Here is a 25,793-nt window from a genome sequence, read left to right on the forward strand (position 1 = left end):
GATCCTAGAGTCTGGAGTTTATAAATAAAAAGGATTGTATCAGAGAAACAATGTACAAATTCTTGTTTCCCTGAACACAGCATGAATCAAACAGCAGGAGACAGTTTCTTTGGACAGTTCCAAGCCTCTTTTGAGCCAGCACTTAGCCCAAAAGCTCTCTCTTTAGGCTTTTCTCAGAGTCACATTACCAGTGCTTGTTCCACTGCATCCTTGCTTTTCTGCTGTTTTTCCTGCTTTTCTTATACAGACAGACAAACATACCTCCACCAAACAATACTCAGTAAAACACCTCCACCCGTATGTGCCTTGCATGTGCCCATGTTTTGGGTGGAGGCTGTTATTGTTTCAACTATCTGGTTCCAAAAAGGAGCTGAACTGTTTATCAATAATGAAAAGTAGCTCTTACACCATAGTTTCATTGAGGCTTAACCCAACACATAACATTTATTTCTAGAGCTGAAAAATACTGGAAATTATTTTCTGTGACTAATACTCAAATTAATTTACTTCAGCATTGCTTGGGCTTGGGCTAAATCTACACATGTGAGAATTTGTGCTGAAAGTGCTGGTGTGCTCATCCATCACGGAATGGAAGTGCAGTACAACCCCAGAGTTATGAACATGAAAGTTAAAAACCGACCAGATAACCACACACCTCATTTGAAACCAGAAGTACGCAATCAGGCAGCAGCAGAGACAAAAAAGGAAAGAAAAAAAGAAAATAAAGTACAGTACTGTGTTAAATGTAAACTACTAAAAATAAAGGGAAAGGAACCTTTTTCCTTCTGCATAGTAAAGTTTCAAAGCTGCATTAAGCCAATGTTAAGTTGTAAATGTTTGAAAGAACAATCATAACATTTTGTTCAGAGTTACAAACGTTTCAGAGTTATGAACAACCTCCATTCCCCAGGTGTTCAGAACTCTGAGGTGCTACTGTAATAACGTGCAATTTATCTAGCCGATCACAACTAATCAACATTGATTGAATAGACAATATAGTTCATTGCAATCAATTCTCAAAATTGACAAATTTGGAAAAAAGTCACTATATTCTTTCAGGTTTGAAGAAATTGCAATAATCTTGCGAATACTCTGCAAAGAGAAAGAAAGTTTACAGGCTAAATACTGTGGATAAATAATTTGTTGCAAATTATGGTCCAGACTCTTTGTTGTACTGAGTTTTTGTTCAGTGCAACAGAGAGGGAAGGAACCAACAAGAAACTTTTTATGGCTCCCTGATTCTCTAGTTTAGTCTGCTCCAGCCAGGGCCCCGGTGGAATTTACAGAAACCTGGAGGCTGCACTAAACTCTGCCAAATGATACTGTCTGTTGCACTCTAGTCATGCCCTATGTCTGCTCCCACATATTCCATACACAGAATTCCTGGAGGGGGTGTCAAAAGGGTCTGATTATGCAGATTCTGTGTCCAGTATAACAATGATTCCCCCATCGGAAAGATGTGTCTGATTTCCGGAGCCTTTGCACTGTGAGAGTGCAAAAGGTATACGTAAGATCAGGCTGGAGAATCTGGCCCTGTATGCTCGATTCTCTTTATATCTAGATGAACGTACAGCATGCCAGTAAGTCCAATGATTTATATTACCACCAACAGCGTTAAAGACACTACATGTCAAACAGTTTTCCCATTAAAGCCAATGGGAGTTTTGCCATTGACTTCAACAAGAGAAGAAGCAGGCCTAAATCTGGAAATTCACCCGTGGTGCTAGTTTGCTTTATTGAATCATGTGATGATGAGAATTAACCAACAGGAGAGTAATATGGAGACACCATGCAATGTTTTTGTTTGCTCATGGTGGTAGACCTTGTAGACAGCAGCTGCAGTGAAGAAATGATTCAGTCAGAGAGACTAAGGGAAATCACATGCTATTGCTGCAGTGAGGCAGGGCACCTTGTATGGGAATATACAAATGAGGCTACATCATTTATCTTTTCCTTTGTCTTCAATGCAGCAATCATTGCCGACTTGTGTATGACACATTACAGGATCGGGACCTATGACAGTAGAAAGTCTTTATTGATGCATGATTGGCATCTAAAAGAAGTGCTCCACAATGGACAATAAGCACTTCTTTCAAGATCTAACTGCTTTACCATTCAAATAAACAGAATTTATAATATTTTTGTAATAGTCCCATCTAGTGACTTCCAGTAATATTACAGGGAGAAAGAGCTCCCACCCCCTGCCCTAACTCTATACTCTAGACGCTGACATTTGACCTGTGAGAAATCTCTGATGATCATGTGGGTCCAGGACAGAAAATGGCCTTCATACTACAGGCATATTCCAGGTGCTCAATGTCTTGAGAAACGTGGTGCTGTGATGCTGGATGTGCTATCCTTCATACTTTGGCCATAAGCCATACTTAAAAATAGTCCTCATCAATTGTTTTGACACAGTAAAAATAGTAAACTACTGGTTTATGTCAGAATGTCAGCATAATCCTCCTACGCAAGATTAGAATGATTAATTAACTTTTTTAAAAAGTTTTCAAGATCTGTGCAATGTCACATGTACATTCCAATCACTGATGTTTCAAGCATCTCATTTTAAATACTGTCTCTAGCCATGACTAAAAGTCTTTGTTTTTATTCTGACAAATAACTAGTTTAAGAATTTCATTCTTCTCTTTACCACAATATCTTTGTTGCAAAGACAATATTCACTATTTTTAGATGTTTTAATTTTAAAAGCAGTATTGGATCCATATATAATTATTAAATAGAAGAAATAAGGTACTCCAATTTTTATGTAATGTTTTAACGTATGTTTTAAGTTGTTTTTTGCTTTACAAATCTATCATTTTCACTTTATGTATCTTCAAAAGGCTCCTAAATAATAGATACATTTGTCTGATTGATTTTAGGAATTCATTTATATCAGATAGTAATTAATTTAAGAGCTCAGACTAGATGATTTAATGGTCCCTTCTGACCTGTCATTTCGTTAAACTATTCATAGAGCTTAACATTTTTTAACCTTTTCAATTTTTTTCCTTTTCATTCTGAATTTGGGCTAGATCATTGTTAATTAAACTACTCAACTTACGTAATGGTGGCAGAATTGGGCCCAGGCTGAGGATTTAGTCCAGAGGACACAAACTATGCCCTTTCTTATGCCAAAACAATGTTAGTGAAGACAACTGCTGAATATAGCTCATTCTCTACTAATGTGAATTTTGTAACTGACATCGTTAAAGATCAGGTAATGTTACTGAGTCGTATCCAGGTTTCTAACCTCCCCCAGCTTCACGCTCAGAGGTATTTGAATTTGTGGTTCCATTTTGAACCCTATGTCTACTTTTATATATACTTCTGGCTCATAAAATGTTGATACATTCAAATATATGGTCCTGATTTGGGAAAGGGCTTAAGAATATGAACAATCTCATCCTACCTCAGTATAGCATTCACAAACATGTATAAATGCTTTGTTGAATTGTGGCTTAACATTTCTGCTGTCCTGACTCCCTCCCTGTAAATCCAAAGCAACACCTCTGATGTCAGTGGAATTTTCTAAATTTATGCCAGTGTAACTAAGATCAAAATATGTCTCATTGTCTTTAAAACTGTAAAACTTGCGCTGTGAGCCAGTAGACAGACCTGACTTCAATACCACCATGCTGTCTTGTTACCTCTCCTTTTATGTTAACTATTCCACATTTTCCATACCTTTAAATACACTAGACCAAATTATGCTCCAAATGACAGCTGCTAAAACATCACTGAAGTCCATAGGGCTCCACAATGTGTCCCCCAGAGGGTAATTTGGCCTCCACACAGAAAGTAGGTTATAAATGTTTATATACAGAAGAAATGAAATGTTTATGCTAAGAATATTGAGAATTTATCAAACATTCATTTGTACATAATTAACAAAGGATTCAAACTTCTTGATTAGGACTGGGTAAGTCTGCTGTGTCTAGTAACTAATGTTAAATTAGAATGAAGTCCCATTCAGCATTGTCATTAACGCAACATTAATTCTTTGCTTTCAAAGCTACTCTCTCTTTCAGTATTTACACCTACATCGCTGTAGTATCTGCTACTGACATATTTCATTCTTAATGGTAGGAATATTTAAATTGTTTTCTTAATATTGGGGAGAAAAACTAAACCATTAGGGATGCAGTGAGGTTTTGAAATGCAGAATGCACTAATATTGCTGATAGCAAGCTAGTTGAACATCAGACTTTGAGAGCTTCCTTCATAGTAAATATCCTGTTTTAGTGAGTTGCATAGTGGCCTCCTTCCTGTGACAGCTTTAGAAGTGACACATATCTATTACATACACATGAGCATTATATACATATGTGTTATAGAGATGTGTGTGTTTGTACGTGTAAATACGTACACATACATTGTATATATTATATACCCACACTGTATATAAGAAGGTGAGATATGTCTTTCCTCTTCCTCCAAATGTGGAAAAGCTGTTTCCACTCCAAGGCTGAACTCTTGTTTTTCCTGGGCCTCAGGAAGGAGTAATTTTTGGTGGGAAATTCCACATTTGAGAGAGGAAAAGGAAATACTTGTGTGGCAGGTCAATTTTTAAATATTGTATTTGTTTGAAATTTAGAATAAATCTTGAGAGTAGTGGATGGATTAGGGTGAGCCGGAGTCAGACGAGGTAGTCAAAGGAACATGATAAATAAATGTATCATGCAATTTATCACATGGATATCGACTCCATATGTAAAGTATGTAGTATTAAAAAGGAGACTTTGCAAAAGCTGAGAGAATAGCAGGAAAGCACAGCTATGATAACATCAAGCTAAATATAAAAGTTTCATGTTTGTCAAAACCAGAGGTCTCGAGCATAGAAGTAAAACTGACCCATTGGCTTAGTACATCTGAATCTAGTTGGTTTTATAACTGCTTATTTCTGTTTTGACATGTGGTGCATGCTAATGTTTTCCTAACAATGCCATATACAATAAGTAATGCTAAGCAGTATCTTTCAGTAATGAATAGCGGTTTATTTTTGCCCTCAGATGAAGGGCCATGAAATTTAACTCAGACACTTTCTTAAGAGAGTAACTTTTAATGCAACAATTGGAAACCAAACATACAAGCTTTCAAGAGCCCATGTTCCTCCATTTACTTACGTGCTGATTAATTGTTGGAAAGGATACTTCCCCAGTCACTGAAGGATAGTGACTTGTACTTAGGGCAGTATTATTTGCTACAGCAATGTACTGTATTATATACAGTTCATCCACCCATCCAAAAAGGGGTGGGAGTTAAGGGGCGCAGGGGGAGATAATGCTATACAAAATAATGTATTCCAAAATATATATCCTGAGAAAACTTGAATTTCTTAAGTTCAGGCTGGATAGTCATCCAAAGTCAGGTCTGGGAGATACTGAGGAATGCATTCAGTATAAGGACATGGAGGGAAAAACAAGCCAACCAAAAACAATATTACAATATATAAAGGGAATATTATCATCAATACTCTGTTTTAATGAGCACTGAGAGTACATTTGGAACCATACAGATAAGTCCTGCCCCAGAGAACATTGCACAGATCCTCTACTGATATAAACTGTCGTAGCTCCATCGAAGTCCATGAAGCTCTGACAATTTATAACCTTTGCATAATACTACATAATTACATGGATCTGTGCCATATAATCTGTTTTGTTTTATACACTGCCATTCATACCTATAATACATACAATGAATATTGAAATTTAAAGGAAGGCTTAAAAATATATTTAGCAACTACTTTAAGTGAACATGGTACAATGAAATTCCAGTTACAGCCGGAAATCCTCTGTGCACCACACAGCTGTGTTGGGCATTAGGCAAGGGTGTAGGCTGAGGAGCCAGACTAGCCAGAGTATCGTAGCCCAGAACTAGTAAAAGAAACAGGAAACTAACTATGGCCAGGAGAGGAAAGAGAAAATAAAAAGACTAGAGTTCAAAAAATTTACAAATTTTTGCTTATACAATGATGCAATTGTAATGACTGTTAGCAGTTTTTCATACATAGACCCCATACCCATTAGATAAAATGTATACATTTATCTACATTGTTACCCTGGGGAGTAGCACACCAGTATATCTGACTACTTCAGCTGCAAAATATGTGGCATAGTGAATACAGCTTCTGTCAGGGTTCCCTCCCCACTCTGAACTCTAGGGTACAGAGGTGGGGACCCACATGAAAGACCCCCTAAGCTTATTTCTACCAGCTTAGGTTAAAAAACTCCCCAAGACACAAATCCTTCCTTGTACCTTGGATTAGGTAACACTGCCACCACCACGTGATTTAAACAAACATTTAGGGAGGGCCACTTGGAGCCCTCCCCTCCCCAAATATCCCCCCCCAAGCCTCTACACCCCTTTTCCTGGGGAGGCTTGAGAATAAATCCTCACAAATTGGTACAGGTGAACACAGACCCAAACCCTTGGATCTTAAAACAATGAAAAATCAATCAGGTTCTTAAAAGAAGAATTTTAATTAAAGAAAAGATAAAAGAATTACCTCTGTAAAATCGGGATGGTAAGTACTTTACAGAATAACAAAAGACTCAAGAACACAGAGGATCTCCCCTCTAGGCAAAACCTTAAAGTTACAAATCCAGGGATAAACCTCCCTCCTCCTACAAAGGAAATCACAAGCCAAAATAAAAGTAAGCTAACACATTTCTTCACTAGTACTCACTAATGGAGTTGGATTGCTTCCTTTCTTGATCTGTCTCTGACAAGCACACAGAACAGATAGACAAAGAACACACAAAAAAAAAAAACCTTTTCCTCCTCCCCAGATTTGAAAGTATCTTGTCCCCTTATTGGTCCTTTTGGTCAGGTGCCAGCTAGGTTACCTGAGCTTCTTAACCCTTTACAGGTAAAAGGATTTTGTGCCTCTGCCCAGGAGGGATTTTATAGCACTGTATACAGAAAAGTGGTTACCCTTCCCTTTATAATTATGACAAGCTCATTATCTACTTTGAGAACAGAAAACTTTACAACTTGAAATTTGACTATGAAGTCAAAGGGATCAAGCACATGCTGAAAGTTAAGCTTATCCATAAGTATTGGCAGGATAGGAACTTATTTGTTATTTTCAATTATTCAGTTACTTCATGTAAATATATGCTATAGCTATGTTTTTGTCTTTTTGTTATTCATGGCTTGTGATTGGTCAGAAAGTATTGCTTCTGTTTCCTGACTGGATGACAAATTTATAAAGAGACATAGTGGAAAAGATGATTTCATCTTCAATCCTCTTCCTCTTCAAGAACTTGGGAAGACTTTTGTTCCTGGACAGAGTACCCAAAAGGACTCCAGTGGATTGCAGATCAATTAATATTTTATCCTATCTGGATGGTGCTGCGGTTATTGGGCCAAATTTTGCATTCAGTGACACTGGTGTAAAACTGGAGTAAATGAAAACACAACTTGGCTCAGTGAATTAACATAACTCTATCAATGTGTATTTGTCTTGACTAGTTTACGTGATCATGGCTCGCTGAAGACTAAATACAATGTTAAACTGACAGTGAAGTTACTACCAGTAGATCTAAGACTCATGGGACTCTGAACTTTCTCTCTGAAGGCCCATATTATTGACTAAAGCTTGCCCATTGCCTATGTACAATATTGTAAACGTTTGGCATACTTCTGCAATAAGCAGTTCAGGAACAACCAATTTGTGCTATTGTCTGACATATGCAAGTCCTTTCTTTTCAGTAGAAATTGAGAATTGGTAAAAAGCTGTGTGAAGGTTTGGTTTCCAACAGACTGAAACAGGGACTATAGGGACAATTTCAGAGCAGGGTAAGAATGGCTGTTACCAACATGAATTACTCACTCACATTTTTCCTGACGCTGGTTCCTGAAAAAAGGCAACCAAAGTATTTTCTCTCTCAGCTGTATATTTAGATGAAGAATAAAAAAGGGAGATTTTGCAGATGGAAAATCATCACATGCAATGGACTTGAGAAGAGAACATTGGAAATTTTATGCAACTCTAGAGCCAAATATTTCAGTTGCTACTCAGACAAAATGCTCATTGAGGTGAATGTGGGGAGTTGCCTAATTAAGGACTTCAGGATATGATGTTCCCTCCCAAATCTATATAGTGCAGCTATGTCATTCTGGATAGAAAATTAAATACTTTCATTAATTCTACAGATTTTCCTGAACAAATTCAGTGGGGCAAAATATCATGAAAGTGTGTGTGTGTGTGTGTGTGTGTGTGTGTGTGTGTGTGTGTGTGTGTGTGAAATATAGGTTTTAGGATTGGTGCTCTGATCAACTCAACTAATGAATTAAGTTATTTCAATTATTTATAAAAAAATGAATACATCTGTGACCTTTGGTTTTCAGGTGGGGATCTCTCTTTAATAGAAAACTCAGGATGGGTGTAGCATAAGCTTGAACAGAGATAGACAGAAAAGTGGTGGTCTTGGATCAATGTGTTATTATATACTACTATGCATGTATGAAGTAGCACCCAGAAGTCCAATCAAGTTTGCAGGCTCACTGTGGGCAGGTGTTGTACAAACACACTAAAATAGGTTGGCAAGGTTTGCCTGAGACACCACACTCTAGTAATTAGGTTTAGCTCCTGTTGGTAAAAGGTTACCTAGATTGTACTGAAGCACTAAGGTTGTTCGGAAGAGAAAGAATCTAAGATACCGTCTAATTAGTCCCAAGGGAGGCACTCTAGAAGCAGCCACTTCTAGGGAGGAGAGTTGAGGTGAAAATTATGTTGCATAAGCAACCTGAATTCACTTTTGAAAATCTTGGCTATTGTTCTTTGCCAAGGAATAAATTACCATAGGAATGAAGCCCTCTTCAGAGTCTTTTTCATTTTAATTCTGTAATAGTTTTTCTCAAATCCATTCATCCAGGTAATGGTTCTCTTCTTCTTAAAAGAGGTGAGGGGATTCTGGATCCATGACTTTTCCAGCTTGCATAATATTTTTCTTCAAATTTTCCTGTGCTCCTAAATTTTGCGGCCACTTTCACTCTTAGCTTGAAAAGCAAACCTACAGTTATAGTACCAGTACCTCCAGAGGCATGAATGTTACTCTGATCTCAGGCCTGATACTGCAACCTGTGTGCATGTGGAACTCTCACTGAGGTCAACCAAAATTGTTTGGTGCCTTAGGAATACCAGGATCAAGGCCTGCCAGGCACATGGGTGACATCTCTCCCAGTATGGTGTGGGGAAAGCTGCTTCTTTATGCTAGCCAGCAGGCTAGTACAAAACATCAAGATTTAGACACACCTCTTAAACATTTCAGGTTCTAAGTTAGGAAGCACCAAACTGCTTTTCCATGTCATTGAAAATAAACCTAGCTACATTTTAGAAATCAGCAAACAAATCCACCTGTTGACTACACTGACCATAGACCATCCTTCAAAAGGAGGCAATTTTTCTGAAAAATTGTTAATGCTATTTTATTACTGAAGCATCCCTTTCCCTCCCTCCCACCACAGCTCTTCTTGGCAGAGCTAGGAAGTTTGGGGAAGATGATCAATTAGATAACTATCTCAAAATCTTTTACAGTGGCCCATAAGGGACTAAAGATTGGGTACATGAAGGTTATAGGTAAGATGGAGAGGGGGAACACCTGGAATGTCTCAGATGGAAAATTATGTCTCTTTTGAGTGCATGATGGAGGAGGCTCACAGCTCCTGGAAGGGGAGACCAAAAATCAATATATATCCCATTGAGATTCATTTGCGAGTTGTACCACCAGGGGGGCTGAATGGTAGTAACTCATTGCAAACAGTTGGGATACTGCCTAGGTCTGACTTCCAAATTCTGGTTTCTCACTGAGGCAGTAAAGACAGAGAATGAAGAACCTTGCAGCAAAAATTTAATCCAGCAATTTCCAACTGGTTTGTCTATTTGCTTCTTCAAGCCTCTCCTCTCAGGAAAGAGACAGTTGATTTTTATATTGGGGTCAAGGAGCAATAATGGTTTGGGTTTTTTTGGTGTTGAAAGGATGGGAAGGTTTGCATGAGTTCTGAGCTATCGAATGGAACCTTTCACCCCAGTGAAAGCAGTGACCAACCAATGTAAAAAATTATACTATCCTCTAGCACCTAGTTGGCATAATCCAGTGACAATTGGCCCCTTTGTTGGCAGCCTGAGCAATGAAGTCAGGAACTGAGGTGTCATGCAAGGTGAAGTATAATCTCACCTCTAAGGCCTTATCAGCAGGGTTAACCAGAATCATCTGACACCAATGTTAAACATGAGAGTCCCTACCAGGTGAAGCTAGATTCATGTTGGTGCAATGTGAGGAAGTGTATGCAGCTGCCACCTTTGTTCTACCTATTCTGTTGATAAACTGATAAATTTGATTTTAATCTGTTTAAAATATAGAGAGAAAGGGGTGGGGTGGGGAGAAGGAACAGACTGAGAAATGCAGAAGTAGAAAATAATAAAAAAAAGAATCAAAAGAAAAACAATGAAGTACAAGACATCATGAAATAAAGTTTAAAACAGCATTAAACACTACTGAAAAGCCTACTGCGAGAGAAAACAGACTAAAAAGAGTGAAATGAAAAGGTACAGAAAAGAGAAAGAAAAAATGTGTGACAGAGAAGAGAAAAGGGAAATCTACTGGAGTCCTTTTTTAAAAAAAGAGTAACCTTTCTCTAATTTTTTGAAAAATGTTCATTGTTTGGTTAACCAGTTTTATATAACCACTACAATGCTGAGAAATTCCTAACATTTATGACTGAATGGGGCAAAGCAGATGATGGATTCTTAATAGGGCTGGCAAGCAATTAAAAAAATTAATCGCACAGTTAAAGAATAATAGAATATAATTTATTTAAAATTTTTTGATGTTTTCTACATTTTCAAATATATTGATTTCAATTACCACACAGAATACAAAGTGTACAGTGCTCACTTTATATTATTTTTATTACAAATATTTGCATAGTAAAAAACAAAAGAAATTGTATTTTTAAATTCACTTAATACTTAGAAATGTAGAATTATGTACAAAAAAATAACAGCACTAAAAAATAAAACAATGTAAAGCTTTAGAGCCTATAAGTGCACTCTGTCCTTCTTCTTGTTCAGCCAATTGCTCAAACAAGTTTGTTTACATTTGCAGGAGAGAATGCCGCCTGCTTCTTGTTTACAGTGTCACCTAAAACTGAGAACGGTGTTTGCATGGCACTGTTGTAGCCAGCATTGCAAGATATTTATGTGCCAGATGCGTTAAAAGATTCATATGTCCATTCATGCTTCAACCACCATTCCAGAGGATATGCATCCATGATGATGATGAGTTCTGCTTGATAACAATCCAAAGCAGTGTGGACTGACACATGTTCATTTTCATCATCTGAGTTAGATGTCACAGCAGAAGATTGATTTTTGTTTTTTTTTGGTGATTTGGGTTCTGTAGTTTCTGCATCAGAGTGTTGCTCTTTTAAGACGTCTGAAAGCATGCGCCACACCTCATCCCTCTCAGATTTTGGAAGGCACTTCAGATTCTTAGATCTTGAGTCAAGTTATGTAGCTACCTTTAGAAATCTCACATTGGTATTTTCTTTGCATTTTGTCAAATCTGAAGTGAAAGTGTTCTTAAAATGAACAACAAGTGCTGGGTCATCATCCGAGACTCTCTATAACATGAAATATATGGTAGAATGCAGGTAAAACAGAGCAGGAGACATACAATTCTCTCCCCAAGGAGTTCAGTCACAAATTTAATTAACACATTTTTTTTACGAGTGTCATCAGCATGGAAGCATGTCTTCTGGAATGGTGGCCGAAGCATGAAGGGGCCAGGGCCACCTCCAGGCACCTGGGGTGGCACATACTAAGGGGCAGCATTCTGTCCATTCTTGGGGTGGCACAGTCCGGGCGACTTTTTTTTTTTGTTTTTTTTTTGCTTGGGGTGGCAAAAATGGTAGAACCGGCCCTGGAAGGGGCAAACGAATGTTTAGCATATCTGGCACATAAATACCTTGCAATACCAGCTACAAAAGTGCCATGCAATCACCTGTTCTCACTTTCAGGTGTAAATAAGAAGCGGGCACCCTTATGTCCCATAAATGTAAAAAAATTTGTTTGTCTTAGCAATTCGCTGAACAAGAAGTAGGACTGAGTGGACTTGTAGGCTCAAAAGTTTTACATTGTTTTGTTTTTTTGAGATATGTAACAAAAGAAGCTACATTTGTAAGTTGCATGATAAAGAGATTTCACTTCAGTACTTGTAGGAGGGGAATTGAAAAATACTATTTCTTTGTTTATCGTTTTTACAGTGCAAATATTTGTAATAAAAATAATATAAAGTGAGCACTATACACTTTGTATTCTGTGTTGTAATTGAAATAAATATATTTGAACATGTAGAAAAATATCCAAAAATATTTAATAAATTTCAATTGTTATTCTATTGTTTAATAGTGCAATGAAAAGTATGATTAATTGCGATTAATTTTTTAAATCGCAATTAATATTTTTGAGTTAATTTGAGTTAACTGCGATTACTTGACAGCCCTAATTCATTGTCTCCAACAGCCCAGAGTTTCTTATGGTGTGTCTGCTCCTGTTTATACCTGTGGTTATGCTATATAGATACTCATCATAAAATCTCAAGACAGAAGTCAATCTTCTAAAGCTGAATAAACCAAAATTGTAACTAATTAGTTTAAAAAAAAATCTTATTTCCAAGCATCATTTAGAATCCCTCAGTGCGGAAAAAGTTGAAGCAGCAGTCAAAAATTAGCATTCACATGTATCTTAATTTCCAGCAGATCATCTGTGCAAGGGCAAGTATTGCATTTGACTGATCTCTGAAAAAGCCCACAAAGTCAAACTTTTGGCCTTGTTTATGGCTTTCTGACACACCTCTGAATTGTCACGGTTGTTCAGTAAAGCATTAAAATGACTACTGATGCCTATAACTCACCGAGTGAGCCCCAAGATCTTGCTTTTGGTATATAAAGCCACACATAATTTAGGTCTAATCTACCTGAGGGACCAACTGATCTTGAAATATTTGAGTTGGATGGGGTTGGAAATGCTCACCATCTCGCCGTGTAATTCTGAATGTACAGGAGACTAATACTTCTCCTGAAGGCTTGTGACATTGGAATGCTCTCCCCACTCCATATGTCACTAAGGTTGTTTAAATAAAGTTCATTTGCTGCAGTGTTTTCAGCAAAGCTAGTGTATTGTAACAGGAATAGAATATCTAGCTACTATATAGAGTTTGTCATCAATAGATATAAAAAATGCTTTACAAAAGAGGTAAATATTGTGATAGACTCAGGCCAGTTGGGTACAGCAGAATAGCTGAAGCTGGATTAACAGTTTTCTGTTCCCTGACTGACCAGAGCAGGGGCTGCTCCAGGCTAATGAGAACACCTGACTCTAATTAACCTGTAAAGAGTCAGGTGAGGCCATTCAGTTAATGTGACCACCTGACTCTAATTAAGGCCCTGTTGTTACTATAAAAAGGGCTCACTCCAGTCAGGCAGAGGAGTGAGGGAGCCAGAGGAGAGTAAGTGTGGCTGGTTACTGAAGACACCCTCAAACCATCGTTAAAGGAGCCCTAAGGTAAGGGTGAAGAAGGGAAAAGCAGGAGAGCTGTGGGGAACTGGCCCAGGGAAATGTAGCAACTCTGGCAGTGAAAGATTGGCTGCCAACAACTGCTACCATTAGGGTCCCTGGGCTGGAACCCGGAGTAGAGGGCCGGCCTGGGTTCCCCCCCAACCCACCACTACAGGAACAGCTCCTGGAAGGGGAAGTCAGGTCCCTGTCAGGACAGGAGGCTGAACAGAGACTGTGGGAGTTCTCTCACCAACCTCCTTGCAGCCTATGATGAAAAGGGCTCAGTAGACTGTAACCCTGGCCCTAGAGAGAGAAGGGCTACGTGGAGGGTCACAGTGAGCCACTGAGGCTAGCATAAACCGCCTAGAAACGCAGGACCCACAGGAGCATGGTCAGAGCTCTGCCACAATATCTTTATCACCGATTTACAGATCAGGAAATTGAGGCACAGGGAGGTGAAATGACTTGCTTAAGGTCACCCAGAAGGCCACTGGCCAAGCCAGGAATAGAATCCACATCTTCTGAATCCCAATTCAGTGTTGTGTCTGGGTCCCCAACAGCACAGGAGTGTGGCCCGGTCACCGAGCCCTGGCATTCCACAATCTGAAAGAAATGATTCAGCAGGGCCAGGAAGCAGCCTTCTTGAAGCATTTAAAAGTCAAGAGCTAAGGGCTTTTTAAGGTGGTTAAGTAGTCCATGGAACTGGATGAGGGGAAAGATTTGCAACACACCAAAGGAATATTATTGACCTGAATAAGCAGCAAAGAATCCTGTGGCACCTTATAGACTAACAGATGTTTTGGAGCATGAGCTTTCGTGGGTGAATACCCACTTCGTTAGATGCAAGTCCTACCTGAATTGACCTGAATGTGAACCTATTGTAGGCTTGAGGCTGTTGGGTCTCTTTATTTTAGCCTGCCTGAGAAAGAAAGAGCAGAAGAAGAACTGTTCACTTGCAAGCAGTCTTGCTGTATTTTGTTTGGGAAAAGGGAAAGCTTCCAAGGGAGTGTGGCTACAGATTGGCTAAACTGAGAACTTTATTGTACTTTGGCTTTGAAAAGGAGGGCGGGGGGCATAGACTGCAAGTTCTCCAGGGACTTTTTGTTGTGTTTGTACAGCACTTAGCACAACAGAGTCCTGGTCCATGGTGAGAGCTCCTTGATGCTACCTCAATAAAAATAAATAACAATCTTGGGAAAACAGGAAATTTAGCTGTTCAGTCTTGAAGGCCTCAGACTGAAACTTAGAGAGCTGGGCTGGATAGAGTCCCCGTCTCCCCTCAAGTGCCTCAATTACAAAGAGATTTCCATTCCTTCTGTTGCAGCAAATGGAGCACAACAACTCATTTAAACAGCCTTGGTACTGCAGCCAGAATTCATCTGTGCCCTCCTTGCAGGGCAAATTAAATTTCCTTTTTGGTTGGATATTGATTTGAATGGGTTGTGTTGAGGATGTGGGATATTGGAGGATTTACTAATAGGCTATAAGATGCTTGATTATCAGCCAGATTTTCTTTTTGAAATGAAATTATTAGTTATGCTTGTTAGGATATGCCAGAGGCATTTTGGCATGCGGGCATTGTAACTAATGAAGTGTAACTAATTAAAACAGTGATGGTGAAAACCAAAAATGTAGAATTTTGGTTTGCTTTAGCAGACAAAAGTTTGGATGTTTGGTATATGATACAATCCTCTTTGAGCTTGAATTGGCATGGAAATCATGTAAAACAAGGCATTTTGACAGTATTTCTGATCCTTCCTTTTTTCAGCTGGGCTAGAACTACAAAGAGAATAGCTTTTTATGCAGTATTTTAGTACTTCATCCTCTGGACCCATATGAAACTAGGTATGGAAACATTATTATTTTTTAAAGTTAATGAACTTTTTTCATAACACTAAGTACCGGTTTAAAATTTAAGTTTAAAGAGAAGGTTTGGATTGATCCTTAACTATATTTTCCCATCCCTAAAACTGACCTCTTCCTACTGGTGGAGAGGAATCTGAAATCTCTAAGTAGCTTGAATGGCAGGGGAAACTTCTGGATCCTGGCAAGCCTTTTTCTTTACATCTCATTTGCCAGGCAGTTCTGAAGACAGCAATGTTTTTTGCGATCAGCAGCTGGCCATGTAGCTCTCAATGTGCAAAGGATAGTAGCACTAAACTGGGGATGAGCATGATCATATTTTATTCAAATGTTCAGAAATATTCTTGGATCCATAGAAAGTCTCTTAGTTAATGAGGTCTCACTATTAAAAAACAAATAAAAACCTCAGCTGAATTAGAGCTGCTGGAAATGTTTTATTGCTTAGCGCTCCCAACCAGCTAAATTATGATTGCTTCCATTTAGAACATGTTGCCCCAGGAAACCTAAAGTAATTAAAGTGAGGCTGGAGAAGTAGTAATGCAGTGAGAGAGAGAAAGAAAGAGAGAGGAAAAGTCTGTAGCAGCAAAGCAATCTTTTAAAAAGGGAGAATATAAGAAAAGTGTAACTTCGGGTATGACATACTTCTTTACCTTGCAGTTGAGAATTCTTTAAACAAAGACAAATATTATGGGCAAAATCAAAATAAAAGCTGGCACAGAATGGTGGAATCTTTCATTCAAGGACTTGATATATCTGTTAACTGCCTTTTTGTTCTCTTTTTGATTCTGCAAAAAAAGCAAATCAGACCTGAAACTCAGATTATCTAGAACACTGCGTCTCTGCCATTTGCAGAGCAGAATCTTCAGATTTTATTGTAAAAGAAGTTGCCACTAGGAAAATACATTCACAAGGAGGTGCTGCTGCTAGGGCAGATCCTGAATAAACTAAAAGGTGGATTCCTCCCCCTTCCTCCTGACCTTGTCTCTGCATTCTTGTATAGATTCTCTAACCAGGTACACAGCTCTGCTGATGGTTTACTCTTGTCTCTTTACCAACCCAGGTCAGCAAGAGTCATAAAGAAAGTCCTCTTCTCAAGATGGTCCAAGACCAGTGGGGAAAGAAGAGGGTACCTGAGTGTCCTGCCAGTCTACACCAGTCAGCAGCAGTGCCTGAAGGCCAGCAGCAGATCACAGTCCAACTCAGGTACCATCTTCTATCTGTCCAGGAGGCCACAACTGCCAGCTGTTACTCTCTCAGTCCCAAATTCAGCAAGAGTTTACATTACACTTTGGATTTTGAGGGTAAGTGAACAGGGAACAAGACATGAATGCGGGAAGGGGACAAATATAAATCATAGATAGAATAGTGAGTGAACAAATGGAATTAAGGGACTGGGTGGGAGATGCAGAAATTGAATGGGGGACATGGGATTGGGATGTCTGGCTGGGGGAGCATAAAGAGTTTGACTTTTCAAATTGGGTAGGGCATTTGAGGCAGGGGCAAGAGATGGAATGGGGAGGTGGAATGTGGAACTTTGGAGAGTTACCCTAGGGACAGGTGAGAAGTGTAAATGGGGGAATTAAGAGAACAATGAGAATTTTGTTGGAAGGGGACAATTCTTCAGAGCCTGAATATGAAAAATGAGCTTCAATAAGTTGAATATTCTAATAAATAGAGGTGGGAAAAAGGATGCAATGTGATAAAAAGAAAAAAAAACACTGAAAAGTCCAGCTTCCCCCCTGCAACTGACTTCATCTGTGTGAGTCAGAGGTTGTTAACATTTAACTGGCTGCTGCTCAATCTTTACCATTGGCTCAGTCTACTTCTGCCTGTTGTCCCTGTATAAAATTTTCTTACAAGTTACAGTATTGTGCTGATAGGTGCACCTGACGTCCACTTCTTGTGAATTTTCTTTCCGATACAACCTATGTCTCAGATCATGGTGGTGTCAATTCTGATTGCTGGTTTTCTGGTGTAGATACTGCTTGCTGCTCATGTGATTCTTCCCATTGAGATATTTGTTGTGCAGCTATTGTTTGCATTGTATAGTCAGATCTTAGGTGCCATGTGTTATGTCTGTACTTTTCTCCTGTAGGTGTTTCAATGTGAGATGACCATGACTTTGGACCTCTTACTGTCACCCTTGCTGGTTGTCAACCTTGTGTTGTTTCCACATGTACTGGATCTCAATGATGGAAGACAGATAATGGCTTAGCTCTCTGGTTACAGTATTTCTTCTGTCCTTCCTGTAGCTGCTTTAATCTGGTGTGAGCCTTCGGAGGTATTTTCGGTTACAGAAATGTATGTGAGGATGGAAGAGTTGTTTTCAACCTCCTCCCCATCAGCAACTTTGCAGGACAGTATTCTGTCCTGTCAGTGGTGTGTTCCTCAATTCCAAAATAGCTAAGTAGGGATCAATATCTGATGCAGCTATTTTGTGAAACACTGTATTTTATCATCTGAATGGTTCTCTTAGCCATTCTATTAGATTGCGTGTATCCCGGACTGGAGTGAGTGAGTTTCACTCCCTGTGGTCTCATAAAGTTCCCATTTCTCTGTTTGCAAATTAAATATAGTCATTCACTAACTTTTTATGGATGCCATGTCTTGCCAATACAGCTTTCAGTTTAGCAATAATAGAACATACTTGTCAGGCAGATGCAGAACTTCTGGAAATATGGAAAAGTAGTCCACTAGAAGTAGATATCAGTGTCTGCTGTAGTCAATAATATCTGCAGCCATGGCAGATCAGGAATATCTGATCAGGAATATCTCCAGCCATGGCAGATCAGGAATCTCACATAATGGTTCTTTTTGGTTACTCAGTCTACATTCCTGAAATACTTTGTCCATCCTTCTATAAGTTGTTCTATATTTTGTTCATACTTGGCCACTACACTGTCTTCTCCGCTCTTGCTTTTGTTCAGCGAATGCCTTGGTGTGACCCATTTAAACAGTTAAGCATTTTTTGTGTGGTCCTGTTAGGAATAATTATCCTGTCACCAGCCATTAACAACCCTTGTTTTAATGAAATAGAGTCTTTCACAGAACAATATGGCTGCTGTCTGAGATTCATTTGTCTTCTCTGCAGGGCCAGCGTTTATGTCCAATATCCTGTAAAACTTGCATTACAGGATGTTTCTGTTTGTCCTCCTTCAGCTTAACAAATCTGTCCTGAGTGTAGAAGTGGCCTCAACTGCATAGACAACCTTTTCATCAGTGATTTCATTATCTCTTTCCGTAGTATATTACACTGCAACTCTTGATAATGTCTGCAATTGATATTTCTTTACTAGGGGTTTCTGTGACTTTGAGATCATATTTCTGCAATGGAAGTAGCATGCATTGTAGCCTTGCAGATGCTTTTCTTCAAGGTTTGGAGAATATTGCTTCCTATGATTTATAATCAGAGTGTACCTCAACCTGTACTCCTTATATGTACTGATGAAATTTCTTTGTGGCAAACACAATTGCCAGTAGTTCCTTCTCAATTTGTCAGCGCTCATGATGCATATGAAAAAGGGCCTCTGTCTTGCGATAGACAAGCTCCTAAACCACCTTTGGATGTGTCTGCTTGAATAATGACTGGCTTGTTGGGCTCATAGCGACTGAGTACCAGAACATTACAGAGCACAGTCTTTAGCTGTTCCATTGCCTTGTCTTGTTCCCATAACCATTGCCAAGTTATATTCTCACATAGGAATTGTCTCTGTAGAGCAAGTCAAAGGTGCTTCACCTGGCATGTACTGTTCAAGGAATCTAATCACCCCCAGGCTTCTTTGTAATGCCTTTTTGTCCTGTGGAGATCTCATGTTAGCGATGGCTTCAACCTTACTGTCATCTGGCCTAGTTCCTTGTGATGAGAGAATGTGTCCCATGTATTTGATATCTTTTAAGATAAACTGGATTTTATCTGGGTTGAACTTGATATTCTCTGCATGAGCCCTTGCCACACTTTATTCAGTATCTGATCATGTTCTGCCTGAGTTGATGCTGCTATTATCGTGTTGTCCGCTATTATATGGCCGTCTGAAATATCTCCAGATATTTCATTATTCTTTTGTTGAAACACTTCACTAGCTGAAGCAGCAAAGAATCCTGTGGCACCTTATAGACTAACAGATGTTTTGCAGCATGAGCTTTCGTGGGTGAATACCCACTTCGTCGGATGCAAGAGTGGAAATTTCCAGGGGCAGGTAAATATAAGCAAGCAAGAAGCAGGCTAGAGATAACGAGGTTAGATCAATCAGGGAGGATGAGGCCCTGTTCTAGCAGTTGAGGTGTGAAAACCAAGGGAGGAGAAACTGGTTCTGTAGTTGGCAAGCCATTCACAGTCTTTGTTTAATCCTAAACTGATGGTGTCAAATTTGCAAATGAACTGAAGCTCAGCAAAAAAAAAAAAGGAGTACTTGTGGCACCTTAAAGACTAACAAATTTATTTAAGCGTGAGCTACAGCTCACTTCTTCGGATGTATCAGATGTATCCGAAGAAGTGAGCTGTAGCTCACGAAAGCTCATGCTTAAATAAATTTGTTAGTCTTTAAGGTGCCACAAGTACTCCTTTTTTTTTTTGCGGATACAGACTAACACGGCTGCTACTCTGAAACCTGAAGCTCAGCAGTTTCTCTTAGTCTGGTCCTAAAGTTTTTTTTGCTGCAGGATGGCCACCTTAAGATCTGCTATTGTGTGGCCAGGGAGGTTGAAGTGTTCTCCTACAGGTTTTTGTATATTGCCATTCCTAATATCTGATTTGTGTCCATTTATCCTTTTCCTTAGAGACTGTCCAGTTTGGCCGATGTACATAGCAGAAGGGCATTGCTGGCATATGATAGCATATATTACATTGGTGGATGTGTAGGTGAATGAACCGGTGATGGTGTGGCTGATCTGGTTAGGTCCTGTGATGGTATTGCTGGTGTAGATATGTGGGCAGAGTTGGCATCGAGGTTTGTTGCATGGATTGGTTCCTGAGCTAGAGTTACTATGGTGCAGTGTGCAGTTGCTGGTGAGAATATGCTTCAGGTTGGCAGGTTGTCTGTGGGCGAGGACTGGCCTGCCACCCAAGGCCTGTGAAAGTGTGGGATCATTGTCCAGGATGGGTTGTAAATCCCTGATGATGCATTGGAGGGGCTTTAGCTGGGGACTGTATGTGATGGCCAGTTAATGGCTGGTGACAGGATAATTATTCCTAACAGGACCACAAAAAAAATGCTTAACTGTTTAAATGGGTCACACCAAGGCATTCGCTGAACAAAAGCAAGAGCGGAGAAGACAGTGTAGTGGCCAAGTATGAACAAAATATAGAACAACTTATAGAAGGATGGACAAATTATTTCAGGAATGTAGACTGAGTAACCAAAAAGAACCATTATGTGAGATTCCTCCCTGATTGATCTAACCTCGTTATCTCTAGCTTGCTTCTTGCTTGCTTATATTTACCTGCCCCTGGAAATTTCCACTCTTGCATCCGACGAAGTGGGCATTCACCCACGAAAGCTCATGCTGCAAAACGTCTGTTAGTCTATAAGGTGCCACAGGATTCTTTGCTGCTTTTACAGAACCAGACTAACACGGCTACCTCTCTGATACTTCACTAGCTGACTTTATTCTAAAAGGTAGATGGAGAAAATTGTATCTTCCCTAGGCTGTATTCAAAGTGCACAGTTCAGATGACTCCTAATCTAATGTGACATGGTGAATTAATTTAGATAGGATATATGGGCTGAAGTTGTCAACATAACTTAGTCACCGTTTAATATTAAACAATGTCCAGGATGTAGTATACAGAGACTTTAGCCTGCTTAGTATCATGGCAAACATTCCATTAAAATTTTAACCTTGTCTTAAATACAGAAAAGAGAAGGAAAAACAGTTAAAGTATTTTGACATGTAAAGTATTAATCAAGGTATCCATTTTAATAACATCCCTTGTTCTTTTTTCTTTTAGCTGAAGAGAGTTTTTGGAAGGAAACCCAGCCCCTGTTTGACAGTCTCTTAGATGTTACCAAAAATGACAATAACTGTCCTTTTGGGGAAAAGAGAAGAGGTTAATTGAGATGGGTTGGAGCTGTTAAAGTCCAATCCTGTTTCATCCCAGGTGGTGTTTGGGATTCAGCTGGAGCCAGTAGAGGTGGAGATGTCATCTGGGTCTCTTTCTCTGGCCTGATCCGGTCAGGACATCTCTCAAGGTCAAGATGATGAAGGCCTGGAGGTGCAGGAGATGGTGGGGGTGTAGCCCTGATGGTGAAGCTCACTCCAGAACCCAATTTTTCTTAAAGCCTCTTTCATTAAGGGCCCACAAAGGGAATGGTCAGTGAAACAACCCATCCCCTCATTATTTTGTCCACTAATTAGGCCTGGTTTCTGGCACACCAGTTTTGAGTCACTGATTTCTGATTCCACCCTCTTCTTGTTTGCAAGGCTTGATCTTAACACAGTCCTTGAGTTATATCAGTTGGACTTTTTGTTTGGACTAATTCAATCTGTCTCCCTTTTGTACCTTTTCCCATCAACATTTGTTGTTATAGGTTATTGTGACATCTTATGAACTTACCCTAACTGTGAGTTCAACTCTAAAAAGTGAGTGTAAATTTGTAGGCCCAATTATCACAACACTTGCCAATATCCATCTTTCTCATCTGAAATAGTGGATATGCTTTTACCAGATAGTTAGCATTAAACATCTGGGGATGGAGTAATTCTGTCCCAGGATAGCCTTATTAAGGTCTCTAGGATCCAAATACATCCTAATCGTGCCATTTTTCTTTTCAATTAAGACCAAGCTGGTAATCCATGGAGTGGGTCAATTCACTTTTGCTATGACCCTTTTCTAATGGCCTGCATGCATCTCTAAGTCTGTCTGTCACTGCAAAGGGGATATTTCTGCAGGAGTGTATGATGGGGTGACTGATGGGTCTGTGATGCTTCCCATGGAACTCTCCTAGTTCTCTAAGGTTTTTTCGGTATGGTGCAATCAATTTTTCTTTAGTGTTGGGTGCTGTGGTGCAAAGCATGCCTGTTCTGTTTATTAGGTAGCTGTGTGCAAGCTTCTTTGCTTAACTTTGATGTTATAATGCCTTAGTAATGAAGAACTGAAGACTGACCTTCGCCTTGGCCATCACTGCTGTTAGTGTGACTTCTCCTTCAGAGTCTATTCTGGAACTGCCATATGCTATATGTGCAACATTAGATGGCTTTATTCTGATGGGACCTGGTATCTTTTTCAAAAGGTGAACTGATAAAATATTAGCTTCATCTCCAGTATCATTCAGGTGCATTCTTTATATTCAGTGAATGTATACACTGCTGAGTGTGTGTTATATGTTTTCTATTACCCTGTGATAGTATATCTACAAGGGATTGCTCACATTCTAGTTCAGCCAGATATTTGTGGCTTTGTCTTTTGGGTATGTTTGTTGCTCTGCACATAGAAGAATAATGATTTAATTGTCCACACTTGTGACGTTACTGCAATGGCTGGGCAGACTCTGGGTGGGTGTGTCTTACCACACAGCATGTGCATAGTTTCTTTGTGTGAGCTGTTGGTGAGTCTGCTTTGCTGTGATTCTCATGTGACTGGGTCTTGTCCATACTTTTGTGTAAAAGCCTGTATAAACTTGTCAGAATGTGGCCCAGCTTTGAGCTCTATTTGTGTCTTTATGGCTTGAGAGGGTGTGCAAATATATATTGCTTTTTACAAGCCCAAATCAGTCTTCCTCAACAACTTTTCCTTTAGTCATTTATCAGTGACTCTGAACACAGTGTCTCTGAGCATGTCATTTTTAATATTTCCAAACTCACAATCTCTTACTTTTTGTCTCTGTGACATACTTGTCTATCTTCTCTTCTCCTAGGTGTAGGTGAGCCCAGAACAGGTATAGTTTGAACATCACATTATTCTCAGGATTACAATAGATCCTAATGTCACACCCCAACGGCCCCTCCCTCAGGGAGTCCCCGGGGAAGGCAGATCAGCACTGTATGTAGCTAATGCTGTCGCAAGCATCACACAGCATTTTGGGGAGGGTCAAAAGTGTGTGAGTGGGGAATGGAAGGAGTATGAGAGGCCAAGAGAGAGGGGGCAGAGAAAGAAGAAGAGCAGAGAACGGGTTAACTCCATGCTCCTTCTAGGCCCCAAGATAAAATGCTCAAGGCCACAGCACACATCTGACTCTCGGCTGCCGGCCAAAAATGAGGGGGGCCCGGAATGGAACAGCCACAGACCTGCAGAGCCAGCCCGTAACAAGCAAGGCAAGCGAAGGCCAGCACAGAGGAAAACAAAGAGAACAACAGAGTCTAGCCGGTGTGTTTTGGGGAAAGTCAAGGAGACCACAGAAAGCGGTTTGGACTGGCAGAAGGAGCACCAGGAACAGAGGTCGCGGAATGGAACACCCTCAAAAGAGCCCAGGACTTAAAACCCTCCTGAGCGCTGGAGCAATTGGGAGATTACAGCGGATCCCCCAGCTGACCTGGGCCCAGGGCAAGAACTCCCATCCACCCTTCCCCTCTTCTTCTTACGTTACACCCAGGCCTGGCCAGGTTTGGGTAGTGTGGATGTGAGTATGAAAGTGGGTTAGGGCTTGGGGCGTTCCCAGCACACTCTGCTATATTTTTATTATTTTATTAATAAAGCTTTAAAATTTAAACACTTGGTGTGTTATGTCATCTCCTCCCCAAACAATCCTGCAGCATCAGCCTGATCACCTGATGCTCCAGGCAGATTGGTAACGAAAATCTGTCACAGTAAGCATTGTTAAGACCTCACCCCAAATGGGATTTTCAGTTGGCAGCTGTAAGAATGTGTTATACACTTCCAGAGTCTCCTCTCCCACTATGTGCAATAAAATGGTTTCTTTTATGTCCTCTTCTTTTTTTATAGGCTCCTAAGGCTGTCATATAGATGTGGAGTCAGGGCTTTGGAGCTGTGCTCCGGCTCCTCTCCAACTCCAGGCAAAAACCTGCAGCTCCACTGCTCTGGAGCTGCTCCATGCTCTGCTACAAAGCCCAGTGTGGAGTCATTGTTCCCCTCTCCTCCAATTTTCAGCAATATTAGCAAGGAAAGATGAAAGTGGGGTGGCTTGCAATCCTTTATGTTAATTTTTTCTTATTAAAAAAACTGTTTTCTCTCTTACAGTGTTATTTTTTGTTTCATTTATGTGTACTGACTATGTTCTACATCTCAGTACTTTGTACTTTTTGTTTGGCTCCTGGTGGTCTATAGCTTGCAGTTTCTTCCTCTATGTAGTAGTTTTCCTAATCCACTGTGTTCCTGACAAAAGCAGCCACATCTTGCTTCATGCACAATGTGGTCACTTCTGACATCATGTCGTGCTTTCTAGTACAGTCAGGCAGCCATGAGTATGTTGCAGCTTCTCTAGTTCAGGAGCCAGAGGGAGACCAGGGATATAAAGTTTAGACCACAACTCTCTTTATTAGTTACATGACAAGATGGCTCATAAAGATTCTAATCATGAAGACTCTGTGTGTGTCTGCCTCATGTGAGAAACCTCTCACAAATTCCAATGGGAGGTCCTACAGTGATTATACGTGACTAACTGTTTTTGCTTCAGCCACACTTATTCCTCATTTTGCGTTTTTTAATCAGCAAACATCTGTGCAATTGCTTTTTTCCTGGTATGAATGTTTGGAGACAGCCAAAGTCAAAACTTCATGTACAAATATTTGTGGAAACCAAATTTTAAATATGCAAGTAAAAGTGTTTGTGTTGACAGACTGGTGCTCATCCAATTCAGAGAACTACTTGACCTGTGACTTACTTGACCAATCGCAACTAACCAACCTAACTCAATAGCTATGAATACTGACTATTCATAGAGGTCTACTCATGATCAAGCCATGGCTTTAATACAGAATAAACCAGAAATTGCTATCTGCCTGAGAATGTTCTGTAACCGGGAAACCTTTTGGAAAAATCAGAGCGGTCAGAAAATGGTACAGTACCACTAGTTATCTTATTTCTTAAATTATCATCATTTGAACAGACAACTATGCCTGTTTAACTAGAGATTTTTTTCCTTGAGTTAACTCGTTTGACTCCCTGTGAAGTCTATAGGAGTTAAGGAGGTGAACTAGGAGACAGAAGACAATCTATAGATTTCAGTGGGGTTTAAACAGGGACTGCGGGGTATTCCAATTAGTCACGGGTACTAAAATATATCACTTAAAAAATCCTCTGGTGTGACCCTCGTCACAATATCATGTAATTCCAACATTCAGTGAAAGTTTTAAATGATTCTTGTGAGAGAATGAGTTTGTTGACATAAAAAAATCTAGGACAAGCACTTGACCATGTGTGCGTATCCCAGCTCATTGGAAGTCATTCCAATAATAGCCTTTG

At 39.7% G+C, this 25,793-nt stretch overlaps 1 protein-coding gene and 1 long non-coding RNA gene across 3 annotated transcripts in view; one reads left to right on the plus strand and one right to left on the minus strand.

Moving 5' to 3' along the window:
- The window catches only part of MALRD1 (MAM and LDL receptor class A domain containing 1), a 476,497-nt gene that overhangs the window by 57,231 nt on the left and 393,473 nt on the right, over positions 1–25,793 (minus strand). The gene's annotated exons all lie outside the window — the stretch shown is intronic.
- LOC120398720 overlaps positions 1–25,793 on the plus strand; it is a 35,306-nt gene that overhangs the window by 7,450 nt on the left and 2,063 nt on the right. Inside the window, exons 1-4 of one of the 2 annotated variants that reach the window (XR_005594659.1) lie at positions 13,534–13,579; positions 15,342–15,418; positions 16,497–16,737; positions 21,384–23,991. This is a non-coding gene — a long non-coding RNA (uncharacterized LOC120398720). Of the gene's footprint in view, positions 1–13,533; positions 13,580–15,341; positions 15,419–16,496; positions 16,738–21,383; positions 23,992–25,793 lie in introns of those variants that run through there. The other variant, XR_005594660.1, reaches the window with a different exon arrangement.

The sequence above is a fragment of the Mauremys reevesii genome, linkage group 2, assembly GCF_016161935.1.
Source record: "Mauremys reevesii isolate NIE-2019 linkage group 2, ASM1616193v1, whole genome shotgun sequence".
Lineage (NCBI taxonomy): Eukaryota > Metazoa > Chordata > Testudines > Geoemydidae > Mauremys > Mauremys reevesii.